Genomic DNA, 12,731 nt, shown 5'->3' with positions numbered 1-12,731 from the left:
GTTCGTGGGCCGGCCTCGGTTTTCACCGCAACCTTTTTCGCCGAAGCTGTGCGGCAGAAGTTCGCCGAGCCCGGAGCCGTACCGCAGTCGGCCCTGACACTCCTCCTCGCCGTCTGTAGCTCTGCCAGCACATGCGTGCTTCCTGGCAAATGCGCTCGCTGCCTTTAAAAGTGCACAAAAAACACACACATTGACTGGCAGGATATGCGATACTTTAACCGTCTCTGATCTGACAGGAAAAATGCAAAACGCGGATGAGTCTTCAGCTGTTTTTGTTTTTTGTTGTATTATTTTTGAAGTTCGGTGACACGAGAAGGAATGAATGCCCCGCTAGAACATGCCCCTCCCGGCTGCGTCTTTCATCAAAGTCAACCGAACCGCCAGCAAAATGCCTACGTCGGAACGTGACGGTGTTGAAACGGGAGATCTGGATCAGTCTCCGGTGGTGGGCGTGTAAATCAGCGGATGTTCCCGTGCCAGCGGTTCATTTAAGGATTCACCCCGTCTCCAGTTTACACTTTAAAACACAATCCGGGTAATAAAGCTGACATAATGCGATATTCGAGAGAAAGGTCTCACACACTTGTAAGCGGTGGGTCTGGAGCCCAGGGTTTTGCCTCGGCTCCTCCCTGCAACCTGGCGGAGGTTCACAGGTATGAGGCTGGTTGCCCCGACTTGAAGAGAACCACTGAATCACCCGTGACTAAAGGCAAGAGCAGCCCGCGCCACGGCGACTCTACTCACGCCATGCGTGTTCACACACGCCGAGGGTGTGTGAGTGTGTGTGCAGGTTGGTGTGTAAGCTGATGCGCTCTAGGTCAGTATTTACGGTGTACAGTGAAGTTTTAAACCCCCTCCACAAAGGAGTATAGCTGTGTTATCTAATGTACACACACTCACACATACACAGAAACGGGTGCAGTGTGTGGGAAGACCGGCATCATTCCTCAGATACACGTAATGATCGGCTTATGATCACACGACAAGCCAGCGTGTTTGCTCAGAGGTGGCGTACTGCAGGGCAACATTCCTGGATTCCCGGCCCGATCCTCAGCTGTGCGGCTATTTCCAGTTTCCTGGATAAGCGTTGTGTTTTGTTAAGGCGTGAAAACGCGCACAGCCCCCACGGAAGACTTTCTTGACGCAAAGGGTGCGGTGCAGTTGGCCCTGCGTTCACACTGTCGCTCTCTGTTTGCCGGTCACAATCTTCAGGAAAGTGACTGAAACCTGCAAAACAGGATATCCTGGATGGAGAAACACCGTAGCAATGATGTTAAGCAGTTAGATGATGTTAGGTCCTGGTTGCAATAAGAAAGAAATAAGAAATCGGTTAGCTGGGTTTATCAGCTGATGTTGGCGTTTGCAGATATATCCTCTTGAAAGTTAAGTGTTGGTCAAATATCTCCCACCTGACACTTTGTGGGATGAAAACCATCGTTGAAGTGTCGTTGCACTTAAAAAAACTGTATACCTTGAATCCTTCATTCATACATTCATTTGTTATCTATGCCACTTATCCTTCACTCGGGGTTTCAGGGCAGAGCTGTCATTGGGGGAGAATCCGGGTTCACCCTGGACCGGTTGCCAGTCGATCACTGTGCCACAGTGAGAGACGAACAACACTCTCATTTGACTGTGACAAGATACCGGAGGAAAACCCCTACACACTCGGGGAGAACACAAACTCCGCACAAAAAGGCCCTCCTCGTTGGTGTCGAACCGGGGACCTCCTTGCTGCGAGGCAAGTCTTCGGACCCTCATTCCAGTGACGCTTTGTCAGCCCGATATTTAATTTTCAACATCGCTCCCTCCATCTGAAGTCCTGCTTTGGTAAAAGCTAATTGTTATTAATGCCAAGCGCAGGTGTTCAACTCTGTCCTGAGTTAGAATCTAAGAGAGAGTCGGACAAAAGCTGAAAGCAGTCTAAATGTCGGACGATACCTGCGTTGTTTATTGCCTAGTTTACAACGTCAGATCCCACATGGCGGTTCTCCTTCTAGGCTCTACTGAAGTGCTTCCTGGTTTCTCTTAGCTGCCATTGTTGTTTCTCCTTCGTAACCTACACACACACACACACAGCAGCCTCCATGTGACCGTTTCTTCTGCGGTCTGCCAACAGCACTGTTTCAGTCTGGACGTCTGGTTAAACACTACACAACACAAACAGTCGTTTCCTCTCCCCTCCGTCCCCTGAGCTCTTTCACCCCAGCTCTTTCTGCCTCCTTATCACACTCACCCTATCTTGGTTAGTACTCCTTCATCTTTTGTCTGGCTCAAGGCCTCTCCTCCTCTTCCTCTCTCTCCTCCTCCTCGTCCCTCCCGACCTCCTCTCCCCACCCTCACCCCTTTCTGCGCTGGTTAATGTCAAAGGTAAAGGCTCCCACTGGTTAACCTTTTCCCTCGGCTTCTCTCCCTGTAGTGTCTCTCTCTCTCGCCATTTTTCTTATACAGCTTGCGTGAAGCATGTGACGGCCTGCTCCATCCACACACGAGACCTTAGATGGAGTCAGTTTCTGGGGAGCAGATACCTCAGACAGATCCCAGCTCAATGAGAGCGAGAGGGACGGAGAGAAAGAAAGCAGGAGCGTGGTAGAGACGGTGGGGTGTGAGGGGTTGGAGGAACGGGCACAATGATCGATTACTAATAATAACAAAAGCGCGAACAGTTTCATGGTTCTAGCTGACATAATACAATAATAGCTTTAATGGTAATAAAAGAAATAATGGTGGGCGCCTGACAGGACCGCTGCAGTATTATGCCAGGGCCCCTGGGAGCCTGTTCTTGGTAGAACATATGAGGCTGTGCTCAAATATACACACACACACACACACACACGCACACAACACTGACGGCTGATCTCTAAACAGAATGGTCCACGGGGGAAAGATCGTTTTTCCTGGTTCCGGTCAAGGTCAAGCGATCATGTCAAAACCCGTGACATTTATTAAGAATCCCGTTGTGTAAGAAACGGTCACCTGTTCCTTTTCTTTGACTTGAATTGAAATACTCTTGCCTCGGAAATATATTTACCCACAAACACACGCTTAGCTTTACAGTGAGGCCAGCTGCGGCCCTTCAGGGGGTGTCACCTCTGAACTCCTTGAGTCAAAGGTCGGGGGTTTTAACCACCAGGCTGTAAGATCAGTGAAGGCTGAGCCAGCTATATCTGCCTCTCGCTGACAACCTTTCGCACACATGCACACGACCCGCCTCGGGCTGTGTATTCTGCACCCAGTCTTCGTGTACACACTCAATAAGGGATCATATGGGGAAATACCACGTGCGGGCTTGTTTAACATTGCAGCCCCGCAGGTGGAATATCAGAAGGACAGAGAGACCTCAGAGGTCCGACAAAGCGATAAGGAGGTTGTTTGTTCCGTCGCTTTACAAAAACAGCCCCTGCGATGCACCCTCTGCAAACATGTTACCCTGGAATTACATTTTTCAATATATCAAACTATTATTTCTTAGTAAACTTATGGTTCAACAAGCTGTAGGTCAAAGGTCAAACAGAAGAGAGACATGTAAAAAAGGGTTGATATTTGAAGAGAGGAAGAACAGTAATGTTGAGAGTCTGAGGCTTTTCGGTCTAAATTAGAGTTTCATTCAAATATATTAAGTCTCCTTCTGGACAATGGGATTTTAGCAACTTTATTTCCAGACACTGTACAACACGAGCCTTATCCTAGTTAAAAATTCCAAGTTTGATGTGTTTAAACTGTGCAAAAAGTGACTATAAAAAGCCTTGATGCCACCTCAATACCAAAGGAGTATTGTTTTCCCCAGTTTCAGTGAAAGGAAGTCTAAGTCAGCATGCTAGATCCTAACAAACCGTAAGTCGTACTCACGGTCGTACTCACTCTTGGATAGGTGTTCTAGCTTTCGTCTAGACAACGTCATACTTTTTTTTCCTGGGCTATTATTACTGGCATCATCATGGTGTCCAGACAGTGTGATGTTTGACCAGAGAGACGGCCCCCTTTGCCCGTCATGTATTCATATGAATGCTCATTTGAAGTTTAATCATTCATTCATTCATTATCTATATGGCTTATCCTGCACTTGCGGGAGCGACTGGAACCTATCGCAGCTATCATTGGGCAAGAGAGGGGTTCACCCTGGACTGGTCGCCAGGCAATCCTAGAGTCACATATGGAGACAAACACCCTCTCATTTACACGTCATACTGAGAAAGAGGAACATTCACCCTCTCATTCACACATCTTGGCATTGTGGAGCTCCAATGAACCTCCTGCATATTTTCTGGGAGAAGGAGGAAACCGGAGAACCTGGAGGCAACCCAAGTCACCAGTTGACCTCCTTGCTGTGAGGCGTAAGCGCCAAGCATCGCACCTATCAGTCTGTAATGTATTAATTAAATATATTTTTATTAATCAGTTTATTATAAGAACCCCTGACGTCTACGCACATCAGTCATATGGGATGGCGGTGTGTTTGCGGTTGTGTGTGTGTGTGTGTGTGTGTATAGGGGGGGGGCTTCTCATTTAAAAATAAAGAAAAAGCTCCAGGCACTCTTGAAGCAAAGTCCTCCTCTTGGGAGTGGAAAGGATTTTTGTTTGCGCCACCAGTGTAAAAACCGAGAGCTCAAAAAGATGCACTTAGCCCACAAAACAGGATTTTTACTCACAGTTTGGATTAAATTTTAATGCTGAACTCTGATGTATGTAAGGAGATGGAGACTGTGTGTGTGTGTGTGTGTGTGTGTGTGTGTGTGTGTGTGTATGTGTGTGTGTGGTGCGCATAGTACTTGTGTGAAGGCGTGCCTCCTTTTAAAGTTTGAGCACCAACATAGGTGTCATGTGTTCTCAGGGCCCAAGCGGAAGTGTACGTGTGTGTGTGTGTGTGTGTGTGTGTGTGTGTGTGTGTGTGTGTGTGTGTGTGTGTGTGTGCGTGTGCGTGTGTGTTTGTTCTATGCGTGTGTTTGGGGGCCAGGAGGGACAGCAGAGTGCCACCTGTTCTCGGTCATGTGGTCCAACACTGACACTGAGTCACTGAACAGGCCGCACATGAGGAACACACACACACACAGATGGCCACAGCGCTGGTCCGGGGCCTGCTGTGCTTTTTGGCTGACACACATACACACGCGCTCAGGGTTTTATAAGACAAACCGAACGGCCCATGGACTGCATTGAAAGTCAGGCTTGTCCCATGAAATGGCGCCCTTGGAAAGATTCGGTAGTCCCGCGTGAGTCGGAACAAATGGCTGACCTTCAAACCCTTTGACTCCTTGGCTGATGGATCGCTGACCGCTCCCTCAACCCTCCTAGGAATGTCAGCCAGACGAGGTTGACCCACTTTCAGCTGCATCCAAATTTTAAAGTGCAGACTCAAAATAGGTTGTTACAAACAAGCTGTTATCAGACCTAAAAGGGACTTTGCGGCCCTTTGATTTGTCTAATCTCCAATCAGGTTGATTCTGCACCGTGGCGGCGGCAGCTTGTATTGACTTTATGTGGCCTCCGTACTGACCTCTGCTCTCCCATGTTGTGGTTTCAGGAGCTGGATGGTATCATGGAGGCTTGACGGAAGGAACAGACTACGTTACCCATGAACACCCAGTAAGACTCTTCTTTGTTTTTTTTTTGATTTGTCCCCTATCTTACTCTCAGTTGTTGTCTGACTGTCTGCCACTCCTCTATTATGAAATGCATGCATTGCCATTCCTGCAAGGGTTGTGTATGTGTGTAGGAAGGGGGTCGGCCGTTCCATCAAACCTGTCCAATCTCCTGCCTCGCTGTAATGAATGCACTGTTCTTCTCGATCCACAGAGGTCAAAACACTGGGTTAGCGCTTGACCACCTGTAATCACAGGGCTTCCTTGTGTTCAAACTCTGAGCGGAAACGTGATATTTAGTGTTGTCTTGAAGCTAAAGTTAACTATTCATTCAGTCATTATCTGATCAGCTTATCCTGCAGTCAGGGTCACAGTGGTGCCGGAGCCTGCTCCTGCTGTCACTGGGCAAGAGGACGGGTTCCCCCTGGACCGGTCCTCTGTCTATCACAGGGCTACAAATAGAGACACTCAACCTTTCACATGACATACAGACATTCATTCAGTCATTCACGGGTCATATGGCCCAGGGAGTTAGAGTGGTCGTCCTTTATCCAAGTTAGCTACCGGTCCTCTATTACCTCACCTGAGGTTATATGTAGCCTCTTCCAGGCTCCTCAATCTCACTCAAGATAAGTAAACGTTCGGCTGCTCGTGCGCCTTTGGATGTAGAGCCTATTTTGGAAGTTGCTAAAAACAGGAAAAACTAATCATTCCTTTAAGAGCTAAAGTTTGGGCTGACGCATGTGTTCACCTCATCACTGATTGGGATTAGCTGGTTATTTGAGTCCCCATCGGTGAATCTCTCCTCCAATGTGGAGTCTCCATTCAGCTGCACGGCTGCTGCATGTGGGTGTGTTACACCAGTCCGTCTGTCTGACTGCCTGTGTGACTCGCAATGTGCGTGTGTGTTTGTGCGTGCGTGTGTGCGTGTGCGTGCGGAAGGTGATTATTATTGTGTCTGTCGGCCTCTCAATGTTCCCAGTGCCCTGACTCACAGTACACCACACACACATGCTGTCCCACACACACATATTAGAGGGGCGAGGAATCTTGATTTTTACAAGGGATGTTCTGGTATGATTGTACATCTCACACACACACACACACACACACACACACGCGTCAGCTTCCCACCCACACTGTAGCCACGCACAACACGAACTCAGACCCACATCTTCTCCCCCTCCTTGTCGTGCCTCCATGCCACGATCACACACACACGAAAGAACTCTAGGATCCAACTTTAAAACCATATGCATCCCTTTGTTGCGGTTTGAGCCCCAAGCATTTCGTCACAGAACGCACCGTCTCAGATGGGACCCCGCTCGACAACAATGACGTGCACCATCACCAGGTCCCACCCATTCCCACATCAATCAATTGCTCTTTGCAGGGTATTCTCACACCCCCACGCACACAAAATCCCAAATTTTGGATGACGCTCTCAACTCGACCGGTCGATGGTGTATCAGTGTCAAATGTAAATTCAGATGGTGGGGGGTGCTACTGTAAAACGCGCATACACAGTAGTTTCTAGCTCCACATCTGATAATTAAGGGCTGTAGCAATTCAGGATCTAATTACTTCCAGATGATGAGATTAAACGTCTTGATGATAAAAACATGGGTGGGCGTTGGCAGCGGGGGTTCAAATGTTTTCAGATAATCTCACTGCACATCACATATTAAACTAATCCACAATTTCAAGGGGAAAAGGTAAAATACCTGCCAACTCAGTGGTGTGTCTGGAGTAAAACTACTCGATATTGACATATTCATTGATACTTATACATTGTTATTATAGTTGTTATTATTCTGTAACTTATTTGATGTGTTTTAAATAAAGTGACCGACATCAGAGGGAATATCACTGCATCAGCCATGTTGGTAGATCCGACCACCTAACCCATATTTGCACATACTGATCTGCTATCAGCCAGGGAAAGCAGTGTAATTCCTCAACACTGCAAAGTGCTGTGTCGGCACGGCACTTTTCACTGACACAAAATCCAAAACATCCACACAGAAGACCCACCCACATACCCATTCACCCCCCCACCCCCCCGCCTGTCAGTGTCAGTCTGTACCCCCTTCCCAACCCCCTCCTAATACAAAACACATTATTGAACATACATTGTCGCTCGACAATAGGCCGCAGATGCACCATGGTGGAACATACCTCACATGCCTTGCACTTACTTCACCATAGATGTGAATGTGACGCACGCACACACACACACTCACAATCAAAAACACTTTCAATGTTAGTTACACTAAAAGTTGCATAATGTAAATGGAGCAAAGAGTAAGCGGGAGACTTCCTGCAAAACCAGTCTGTACCCAAGCAGGCAGGGGTTACATAATGCTCTACTGGTATTGTTTGTTATTTTAGATTTTATTTTGCCCATAAATAAACTGTGTGTGTTTTCCTTATGTCATCCTCTCAGCATCATCCATGACACACTGCTATCCTCCTCGCAGCAGCTAATTTTGCCTCCTGTTGTCCTGCTGAGGCACTGCTTTCTAAATATAATTCGAATGTGTGACACACACACACACACGCGCACGCACACTGTTGGTTGTACCACCGCGGCCCTCTGGCATTATTACAGAGCACGGGATGGTTACTTTGGCCGAAAGCAGGCTGAAAAAGCCAAATGTTTCCGGCCTCAGACAGACCCGCGTGTATTTCCCGGAGCCTTGTTTACCTCATACACCGTCTGCTTCCAGGCCACGTATAACCCTCGTCCTTCGCGTCAGGAGATGTGGGATATTAATGCCACCTCCTCGACGACGGACGGATATTTATTGGCCTCATAACTCCAGGTTTTATTTATAGGTCTGGCCACGTGCACTGTATTGCAATAATGAATTCTCTATCCGTCTGTACGGTATAGACACACTGCTGGAAAGCAGCACCGTGTTATACGCCGTTAGAACTGACCTCATAGGTCTGTGTTTATGTGTGCGTGTGTCTGTGAGCGGGGAGCGGGGGGGAGGTCTAGGGATCTTTTTGGTTCTGGTCGCTGGGTGATGATGGGGTGTGAATTAGTCATTGCGTTGCTTCGTTGTATACTTGAGCCCAGAGAAAAATCAGGAAAACATTCATAGTGGCCACCATCTTTCCTCTCCACATTTGAATGCATCGTGATGATCTCCGGGGCAGCAGGGTGGCTCAGTGGTTAGCGCTTCAGCCTCACGGACCCTGGTTTGATTTCGACAAGGGGACCTTTCTGTGTGGAGTTTGCATGGGTTTCCTTCAAGTTCTCCGGGGTCCAAAAACATGGAGGTTAATTGGAAAAAATTGGGGAAGGTGAATGGATGGATTTGTAGTGAAGCCAATATGTGGACTTGACAATAATTAATGAACACATTTCTGAAAAAAAACGCCTGTAAATACATACTGATACGTGTGTTATCAAACAAAACAAAAATTCATCAATTTACCCATTGTAATTTAATTCCTTTGATCCAATAATGTATCCAAACTCGGATATGATATTATTTCATTGCAATTCGAGGAGCCGAGTGCTAAAACGGAAGTTAGCGGCGGAAGTAGCTACAGCGCTTGTGCTGTGGGACCCTCAACCCGGAACAGGACGCGTTTTGTAATAACATGTATTTTCAAAAGGGGGGGAACGGGACTCGATGCCAGTTTGCGCTTTTTTCCCCAACTTTATTTAGCTTAGAAAGCATGAACAGACAAATTTGGCGAACTCCAAGCAACTAATTACATGAAGGAGCTCAGAAGAAAAGGGATGTTTTTTTTGGCAGTTTGCGCTGTCAGGGAATTCCGGGGCCGAGCGGTGACGTCAGGCCAGGCGCGTCACGTGGTCTGTGCGTCGGCGTGACTCTGTCCCTTTAAAGCAGAGCTCAGCGCAATCCGATCCCTGCCAGGCTGCCTCCTGCGTTCGCGCGTGCGTGTGTTCGGGAGTCAGTCAGTGAGTGAGCGTATGCGAGTGCGCGAGCGCGTGTCCGCGTGTTCAGTCAGAGCGTGGAAGAGCTCGACGCGCGGCGGAGCGACCGGACAAGTACTCACAACCGCGAGAGTTCGGACGGGACCGGAGACCCCCCACGACCGGAAGTACGGATCCAGGTCGCCGGACGCCAACCGGGGAGATCGACGGAGAGGAACCGGGAGACTTATCGGGAGATTTACCGGGATTATCGAAGCCGCCGCTCGGCCGGGATTGTCTTCTGAAGGCACCGGAGGACGTTAATTGTTTTTTTTTTATTTATTCTTTTTTCCCCGAATTGGATATGAACTTTGTTATTCATGGAATGATCGGTGAGTAGATCCGCCGGGACTTCGCGGTGTGTGTGTGTGTGTGTGTGTGTGTGTGTGTGTGTGTGTGTGTGTGTGTGTGTGTGTGTGTGTGTGTGTGTTTGTTTTGGTTGTAAACCGGGGAGCGCATGAGAGAGAAAGAAATGTGAAAATGCACAGTGGGGTCTAATAGCTGATTGGATTGGACCCCCTTCCCTCAACCCCCTCACGGATTAACAGTCTGTTTTGATTGAAGAATTGAGTGAATTATTCGAATTGATCAAAGCGAAACCTTTTGATCGATTAATCGATCATGTCGTGAGGGGGGTGGGGGGCGTCGCTATGCGTTTTGTTCGTCCCCTCTCTCTGTCTGTCTCAGAGCACAGGTGACTCAAATCCCACGGTGTGTCTCATTCCTGCCGAGCAGCGTGTGTGTGCCTCACATCCGTGACTGATTTTTTTTTTTTTTTTTTTTAATTACCGGACTTATTTAATCACTCATTCGACACATGGATGACCGTAAATTTCCTTGTAATTTCGGCCGTGAGTTCCGATCGGGGGGGGGGGGGGCGGGGTGAATACACACTCAAAACTTTAGAGTGTGTTCGCGGTTCAGACTCGGTCCGGTTCACAGAAGAAAAAAGGGGAAGGAGAGTCAGAGAAAACTGCTTGTGTAAGGACATCTCACACTATTGTGTGTGTGTTTGTGTGAGTGTGTGAGTGAGGGGGGGGTGGGGCCGGGATCACCGAGGTCGGCAGCCGTATAAAGTGAATGGATAGTTGCCCCCTGCACGCACACACACACACACACACACCATCACGCCAGTCAATCCACCCACACACAAAGAGCCGGATTGAAAGGAAGTGATTTGCATCACCTCTTTTTTTCGGGAGGGGGAGGGGTGCTGTTTTGGTGCCGTCCCCTCTGTCTGTTTTTTTTTTTTTCCGGGGGGTGCGTGTGTTTTGATGCTGCCGTGGTAGCCGGCGTTTGTTTGTTTTGTTTGTTTTTACGTGTAACTCTATTTGGAGCCGGTTATCCAATGAGCGCATCAGCTGATCGCGCGGTTCCGGTAGCGTGAATTTTACACCGAAATCCCGCTCATTTAGAGAATGTGGAGGGGTTGTCCCGAATACGAAGAATCTATGTTTGTATTGCTGGTGTGAATGTGCCGCTGCTCTTGATCTGCGCTCCTTTACGGCGGGTAATAAATTGACCGATCGGCCTCCCGGAGCGTGTGCCTGCGTTTGCGCATGCGTACACCGGCAAGGGGGGGTGGGGGGGAGCAAAAGAAGATTCGCTTCCGATCGAATCGATTGGCATGGAAAACAGCGCCTCATCTTCTCCTCCTCCTCTGTTTGATGTCGGAGGCTGTAAAAAGTTAAAGCTCGATTTGGACACACACACACACACACACACACACACACAGCTGGACGTGTGTGTATGTGTGTGTTGGCTCAGCCCTCCCCCATTTGTCCCGTGATCTCAATAGGAGCGTGCGCGTAGGCTGTGTGAATGAACAATCGCCGCCCATTCTACTACGAGCGATGACGAACTTGGAGGAATATTAACGTGACGCACGCGCACGCGCACCCTCCCACACACACACACCGGCGAGGAGGGAGATGACGGTGGAAGGAAGGCTGCTAACTCAACAATAGTGAAGAGTGTGTCCGAGCACTCCCCCATCCACCCGACAGGAAGGGGCTTTCGGAGGGTGACTTAAGCAAATTAGATGCTACTTTGATCTTATTAAGATTTGTGTGTGTGACTGGCATGAGAAATGGGTTAGTAGGTTGCTTTTTAAAGCGCTTACTCATCAAGGTTTGCCCTGACAGTTGAGGGCATGAAACAGGAACAGAGTGTGTGTTTGTGTTGGCTGTGTGACTACTTCTGGGGGAGGGAAGGGCCTCCTCCTCCCCCTCCTACCCTGCAACTCGTTTTGTTACCTCTTACGAAAAGCAAACACAGGCGACAAGAGTGTGTGTTGGGGGGAAGTGATTGGTCAGAGGGGTGACGAAGACTCTTCAGAGTGTGTGATGCCCTCTTTCGAGTAAAGGGTGTCGTTTCGGCGTTTTTTTTAAAAACAACAACAGGGCTGGGGGGGAGGAGTGGAGGGTGTCCTCAAAGGGGACCCCAACGAGCCAGGCGTGAAAACACAAGTTCTCCCACGTGTTGATGGGACACGGACGGGATTCAGCAGTTGGAGGGATCGGGTGGAAGCAGATTCTGAGGGGCGGCAAGGGGGCGTGGGCGGGGTTAAACCCCATTCAGCCACGTGTGGAATTCCACCGCACGGCGTGAGCCCGCCCGCCTGCCCTTCCGCCAGGGCATCCTGGCCAGGGAGCAAAAGGGCGAATCAGTGTCAAACCTTCTGAACGAGTTCAAAGATCACTTTTGGAACGTGAAAAGAGCCCCCCCCCCCCCTTCCAGTGTCTCGCAGGAGCTACTTCTCACGCCGCCGCCAGTCCCTTGAGTATCGGCCACACGCCATTCCTCTTCGGGTTCTGTTGGTAATCCATTAATGTGCGATGCATGTTGATGGTGATGATGATGATGCCTCGTTGGAAGAGAGAGGTGTGCGAGCCCACAATGTGCCTTGTTTTTTGCAAAGCCGTGACTCACATCATCGAACACACATACCTTGGAAAGAACTGTCTTCTCACCCCCCGTGACTCGTTCCAGCCACCTCGACCGCGCTAGGCAGAGTAAGCGAACCGTGGAGGAAGGCCGCGTGCGCCGAAACAGTCGAAGATCAACTCCTGATATTTTCGGAATCCGTAAACAGGCCTTGTACGTTTCATCCGGACGCGGCAAGTGAGCAGCGGAGCCAAAACAAAGGCGGACAGCTTGCGTCACATTCGTTCTGAAGAGGTCAAAACTGACCCAGC

General features: G+C 49.0%; 1 protein-coding gene across 2 annotated transcripts in view; it reads left to right on the top strand.

The window, feature by feature from the left end:
• The window catches only part of kdm6ba (lysine (K)-specific demethylase 6B, a), a 102,200-nt gene that overhangs the window by 69,837 nt on the left and 19,632 nt on the right, over positions 1 to 12,731 (top strand). Inside the window, exon 4 of one of the 2 annotated variants that reach the window (XM_086165353.1) lies at positions 5,522 to 5,583. The gene's annotated coding sequence lies outside the window, so the exon portion shown is untranslated. Of the gene's footprint in view, positions 1 to 5,521; positions 5,584 to 9,725; positions 9,867 to 12,731 lie in introns of those variants that run through there. The other variant, XM_086165354.1, reaches the window with a different exon arrangement.

Source organism: Fistularia commersonii, chromosome 19 (assembly GCF_037954325.1).
Source record: "Fistularia commersonii isolate RoL2024-O1a breed Wild chromosome 19, RoL_Fcom_v1.0, whole genome shotgun sequence".
Classification (NCBI taxonomy): Eukaryota; Metazoa; Chordata; class Actinopteri; order Syngnathiformes; family Fistulariidae; genus Fistularia; species Fistularia commersonii.
The sequence above is the reverse complement of the archived record's forward strand: the minus strand, read 5'-3'. Positions and strand labels throughout refer to the sequence as shown.